At 33.3% G+C, this 6163-nt stretch overlaps 1 non-coding gene across 1 annotated transcript; it reads left to right on the top strand.

Annotated features, from left to right (window-relative positions):
• Positions 1–4433: 4433 nt before the first annotated feature.
• On the top strand, positions 4434–4585 carry LOC116574646. The gene has a single exon (XR_004279418.1). It is a non-coding gene; the product is annotated as a small nucleolar RNA SNORA62/SNORA6 family (small nucleolar RNA).
• Positions 4586–6163: the final 1578 nt, after the last annotated feature.

Genomic DNA, 6163 nt, shown 5'->3' with positions numbered 1-6163 from the left:
TAAAACAAAGTGTAAATGCTGGTACCTAGTATTATAAGTAGTCTCTGTTAAAAGAGTATTAATTTTTAATTTGAACAAGATTAGAGAATGAATAGTTATATTTAATCTCTGGAAAATACATATATTTTTAAATTTATTTTTCTTATTATAAAGTGACAAAATATTAAAATAGTTTGAATAAAATAAGTTTCCTCCTTATTTTCAGTTCTCTGGCTTTTCCAGGGATATCCAAACATGTGTAACTTCTTTTGCTTGGCAAGAGAATAAGCAGAATTATAGTATGTTTTAAGACAAAGTTTTGTGTTGGTACAAATCCAAATTTTTGTGAAGTTCCAGAAATTTCAAATTAAGTATTCTTTAAACAATAATAATAACAAAAACAACAAAATAAAAACAAGAGCAACAAAAATCCACATGGTCCAGAATGGAGGAATAAAACATTTCCTTTCAGCTATGTTTGCTTTATACATCCATTAGCAAAACTCTTACCACACAAGAAGCACAATGCTGTTTTTATCCCTTTGTGCTAAGCAATGAAAGTAAAACTGAAAGATACACAATTTTCACTCTACATTCTTTCTTTGACATTTTCAGCATTAAGCTGAGATGAATGTAAACAAAGACAGATGTCCATAATCATAATGTCAAAATATGTTTTCATTAAATCTTCTCAAAGGGAAATTATGTTGCACATTATAGTGTGGGATGATGAAAAGTATACATTCCTTGAACATGTCCTGTAAAATCCCATGGGCTCCAACATTCTTTGAAATGAGGCATTATCTTTACAACATGACTTCATATAAATAGTTTGACAGAGGAAATTTTCCAAAATAAGTGATGAGACTTTTTTTTTTTTTTTTTTTTTTTTAATAAAGTTTGGACCTAGTCACTGGCTCTGCAGATAATCTGTTGACAGCTCAGGAACCTGAAGAACTTTACATCAATACAGATAGTTTACAATAAAGACACTTGTGGTGTATAGATATTATTTATTTATTTATTAAAGATTCTATTTATCTATTTGACAGAGAGAGATCACAAGTAGGCAGAGAGGCAGGCAGAGAGAGAGAGAGAGAGACAGAGGAGGAAGCAGGCTCCCTGCCAAGCAGAGACTCCCATGTGAGACTTGATCCCAGGACCCTGAGACCATGACCTGAGCCAAAAGCAGAGACCCAACCCACTGAGCTATCCAGGCACCCTGGTGTATCGTTATTTTATATTTCCAATTAAATTGTAAGGATGTTCAGAATTGTGACTCCTAAGTTGGAACATTTCACATGCATCTATAAACTTCTAGCAAGAAACCTACTTTGTAATTTTATAGTTGTTGTTGATGTTATTATAACTATTATTTTTCAGTAAAACATGGGAAAATGGGATCCTTAATGTTTAATAAATATCTGTTATCTGCTATATTCTCAGGCTTTGCTTAAAATAATTTCCAAATTATCATAATGAATTATTTAGTTGATTATAGAAAACTACCCAAAGTGACCTAGATATCACTGCTATTCATATCAGTGACTAATTATCAGGCCTTATTCCCCAACCTACGTGCTACAAAATCTCACTGAACTGTCATTCTGGCGTCTCTGGAACAAGTGCTCTTTTATAATTACAACTTGACCTGCTTATCTTCTAGATATTCTACACCATGCCTTTTTTGCCAGTATTCTCCATGACAACACAATTTCAGCACATGCTATTACATTCCACTAGTATCCCTAAAGCTCTACACCTCCATAAGATGTGGTAAAAGGTTTTCTGCAGAGCTATGTCACACTTGGCCATCTGCGTCCTAAGCAACAGTTTACTCCAAGACTAGCAACTTAAAACCATCTAGCAAGAAAGAGGAAATACTAGAAATAACATTAGAGGATGGAAATGGAGCTACAATTCAATTACAAATCACACGATCATGCTATTTATCTATTTACATTGATTTACTATATAAGGGAAGCACGAGTTAAATTATAAAATTAATATATAGTTTTTATTTATGAAAATAACATTAGGAGTGCTGGGATTGCTCAGTTGGTTAAACTTCTGACTCCCGATTCCAGCTCAGGTTGTGATCTCAGGGTCATGGGATTGAGCCCCAAGTTGGTTCTGTGCTAGATGTGGAGCCTGCTTAAGATTCTCTCTGTCCCTCTCACTCTGCCCTTCTCCCTCACTTGTGCACTCTTTCTCTCTCTCAAAAAGAAATGAAAGAAAGAAAGAAAGAAAGAAAGAAGACAAAGAAAAGAACATTGTTGAGACAATATTTTATTGTAACCCATCTAGACTTACCCATCTGTATAGAGTTGTTTTAATAAAATTATCTTTACAAAATTAGTTTCTAGGGGCGCCTGGGTGGCTCAGTGGGTTAAGCCGCTGCCTTCGGCTCAGGTCATGATCTCAGGGTCCTGGGATCGAGTCCCGCATCGGGCTCTCTGCTCAGCAGGGAGTCTGCTTCCTCCTCTCTCTCTCTCTGCCTGCCTCTCTGCCTACTTGTGATTTCTCTCTGTCAAATAAATAAATAAAATCTTTAAAAAAAATTAGTTTCTAATTTTGTTAAACCATAATAATAAGGAATTTGGAACATTTACTCCATAGTCTTGATTCCTAATGCTCCAAAAGAAGAATGATAAATTTCAAAATGTCTTTCAGAATCAAGTGACAATAAAGACAAAAATCAAAACCTCTTTTAAAATTTGAGAATCATTATTTACTACCCGAGGCAATATTTTCTGTTTGTTTCCTAAAAAGAAGTACACAATTTTGGTTAATTGTTGTATCATACTATGAACCATCAATTTAGACACTCACAATCTCTTGTTTGTTACAAAGTCTCTTGATAATAAAGTATTCACGAGCTTAATTTTCAAGGAGGTTTTAAGCTTGCAGAGTGGTAGTGGTGCTGGTGGAGGTTTTGATGGTGATAATGGTGGTGGCGGTGGTGTGACTTTTATATGTGCCATCAGATAAGATAGTTTCAGCTCATGAAGAACCTCTTCCTTTTCATTCACTTTAGATTATTGACTAGCTATTGAAGATTCCATGAACTTTTAAAAAAATGATAAAGAATGCAATGGCCTCCTGATTTCTACTATATCAATAAATACACAGTAAATAAAACATTTAAAAATACTTATGAATATGTTGTTCAGAAACATACAAATTTGAATGGTATAGTCACTAGAAGTTTCTTCTAAACAAGGATACCTGAATTCATAAACAATTGCACCACTTAACTGCTTTGTGATTCTTGAGCAAGATACTTAACATCTATGAACTTGAATTTGACTATCTCTAAAAAGTAGATAATAGTAATATCTTAAACATTGGTTTAATAATATAATTATATAAAATGGGCCATGTAAGAGGAACTAACCGAGTTTCAAAACATGTTAACTATTTAATAAATATTGTTGTAATTGCTGATAGTATTAATGCTGTTTTGTTTCTATTGCTGTTATGAAAAAAATCAAATGATCATATCAATACATGCAGAAAAAGCATTTTCCAAAATCCAACCAGCACTTATAATAAAACCATCATCAAAATAACAATAGAGAACTTAGGCAGTGGAGTGTGACACTTTCTCAATTTGCTAATAACATAAAAAGAAAAAAACCCTCCATAGCTAACATCATATTCGATTTGAGAAACTGGAAGCTTTTTTTTATATATATTTATTTATTATGTTCAGTTAGCCAACATATAGTACATCATTAGTTTTTGATGTAGTGTTCAATGATTCATTAGTTACATATAACACCCAGTGTGTACCACAACATCCACCCTCCTTAATACCCAACAGCTGGTTACCCCATCTCCCCACCCCACTCCCTTCAATAACCTTCATTTTTGTTTCTTGGTGTCCAGAGAAACTGGAAGCTTTCTAATGAATAACAGGAATAACACAAATATGTTTACTCATGGCTTAAAAATCTTACTGGATTTTTAAAAAATAATATTGGATTTTTATTGGTATGGTGGATTAGGTGTCTGGTGCTTGATTTCAGCTCAGGTTATGATCTCAGTGTCATGAGACTGAGCCCCTATATAAGCCTCTGCACTCAGTGCAGAATCTGCTTAAGACTCTCTGCCTCTCTTGCTACCCTTCCCCTCCTCTCTAAAAGAAATACATAAATCTTTAAAAAAAAAAAAATCCTACTGGATGTCCTAGGTAATGCTATTACACAAGAAAAGAAATAAAAAAATTTGGAAGGAATAAATGAAATCGCCTTTGTTCAGAGATGACAACTTTCTGTGTAGAAAATCTCAAATAACAAAAATACTCTGGAACAAATAAGCAATGATAGCAATATTGCAGGATACAAAGTGTGTGTTTAAAAAATTAATTGCTTCCTTATATGTTATCACTAAATAAGTTGACATTGAAATTAAAAATACAACACCACTCATATTGCCACAAAAAATAAAATATAGCACATTATTAAAGCTTACGGTTCAGGCTGCTGGCTGGCTAATGAACTGACAAGCATAGCTAGTGTGCTACATGAAGGGCGAGTCTTTCACCAACACCACAAGAGTCTCTGGTCCAATGAGTGGGGCTTGGTAATGTCTTGCTACAAGTAAAAGAAAAAATAGGAAGAAGGTGAAGGAGAAGAAGAAGAAGAAGAAGAAGAAGAAGTTTTATGAAATGAAATACTTAGCCATAAATCTAGCAAAATACATGCAAAATATGTATGTGGAAATCTACAAAGTTCTAAAGAAAAAAGAAGCTCATAAAATTAAAAAAAATTAAGCAAGCAACTAGTCTTTTCATGGAATAAATATTGTATGAGAAAATAAAATGAAAAAACCATAACTTCTCTTTAGATTTCTATTTTAGAAAGCAAGAAAGCCATTGTTCTAGGTGAGGCATGTGAAATGCACCTTTTATTATCACTACAATTTTCAATTTAATGTGTTCATACATTTCCTTTTTATTACAGAGATTAGCATTAGGAAACCACTTTTCTTTAATTACCAAGTAATGCCTCAGGTAGAAAGAATTATATTTCCTGTGATAAGAGTTCAATGGGGAAAGAAAACATTTATGCTAATAACAGTTTAAGTCTTCAATTCATAGAGCTCTCACAGTCAGGAAAAATAGTTTTAAGCCTTAAGCAAAAAGATGAATCATCAACAAAACCAGCAACTAAATTTTAGAACTAGAATTAGTTGTATTTATGGCATAATATGTATTTGAATATTCAACCGGTTTCTCTTTTCTCACAAATGTTTATACTACCTTCTCTTCCATATTCTTTGTAAGACTAAAAATCAAACCCATTGAACCAGCCAACCATTAAAACTATTGTTTCTGATACTACTTACAGAGGAATAATTCAAAACCCCATAGCTATAACTGATTTTTGTGAGACATTGAGTTGTTGCAATATAGGGCCATTGTATTGCTTCAGGCCAATCTTTAACAAGGTTTCCCAAATAACCTCCTATAGAATAGGAAAAGGAAATACTGAAAGGAACTTTATTTAGACCCCATAGCATGACATTCAGTACACATAGTTATTACATACTAATGCTTTTTAAATTGAAGAATACATTATCAAGTGTTCTGGCTGTGGTCCGTAGTAGACCAACAGGCTATTCAAACATTATTTCCTGTAAACTAAGATCTTTCCAACTATGATGGGAACTGCTAAAGAATGTTTAGGCCAGATGTGAGTGGGAAAGGGAGAAAACAGATACAAACAAAAAAATCTTTATTTTCTCCAGGTAATGGTTTTCTTTTTTACTGAAGCGTTCTACTAGTAATCATTATTTTGTAATTTTTCACTTGCAAAGGCACAATAATTTTTCTTGATTATGTTTCCAAGCATGATGCTGATGGTAGAAATACACAGACCAATAAAGACCAATAAAAACAATACCCTGCACTATAAGAACTGAAGTGGGTTGTAGACACAAATACACAGTGAAATGTGAGCTAAGGGAAGCAATATGTCATATTATTCAAGACATTTGAATATCTCGCCAAACTGCCTGAATTGGAATCATTACTCTGCCACTTAACAGTCATATGTCTTTGAGCACGGGTATAGCTTTTCTATGCCTTAGTTCCTCATTGCAGTAATGGAATAACATTTCCTCACACAGAGATGTGAATTAATGAATTAAATTGTAATGTAGGTTTTAAGATTGTCCC

This window comes from Mustela erminea, chromosome 15 (genome assembly GCF_009829155.1).
Source record: "Mustela erminea isolate mMusErm1 chromosome 15, mMusErm1.Pri, whole genome shotgun sequence".
In the NCBI taxonomy this organism is placed as follows: Eukaryota; Metazoa; Chordata; class Mammalia; order Carnivora; family Mustelidae; genus Mustela; species Mustela erminea.
Note: the sequence above shows the minus strand (reverse complement) of the source record. Positions and strands in the feature narration are given on the sequence as shown.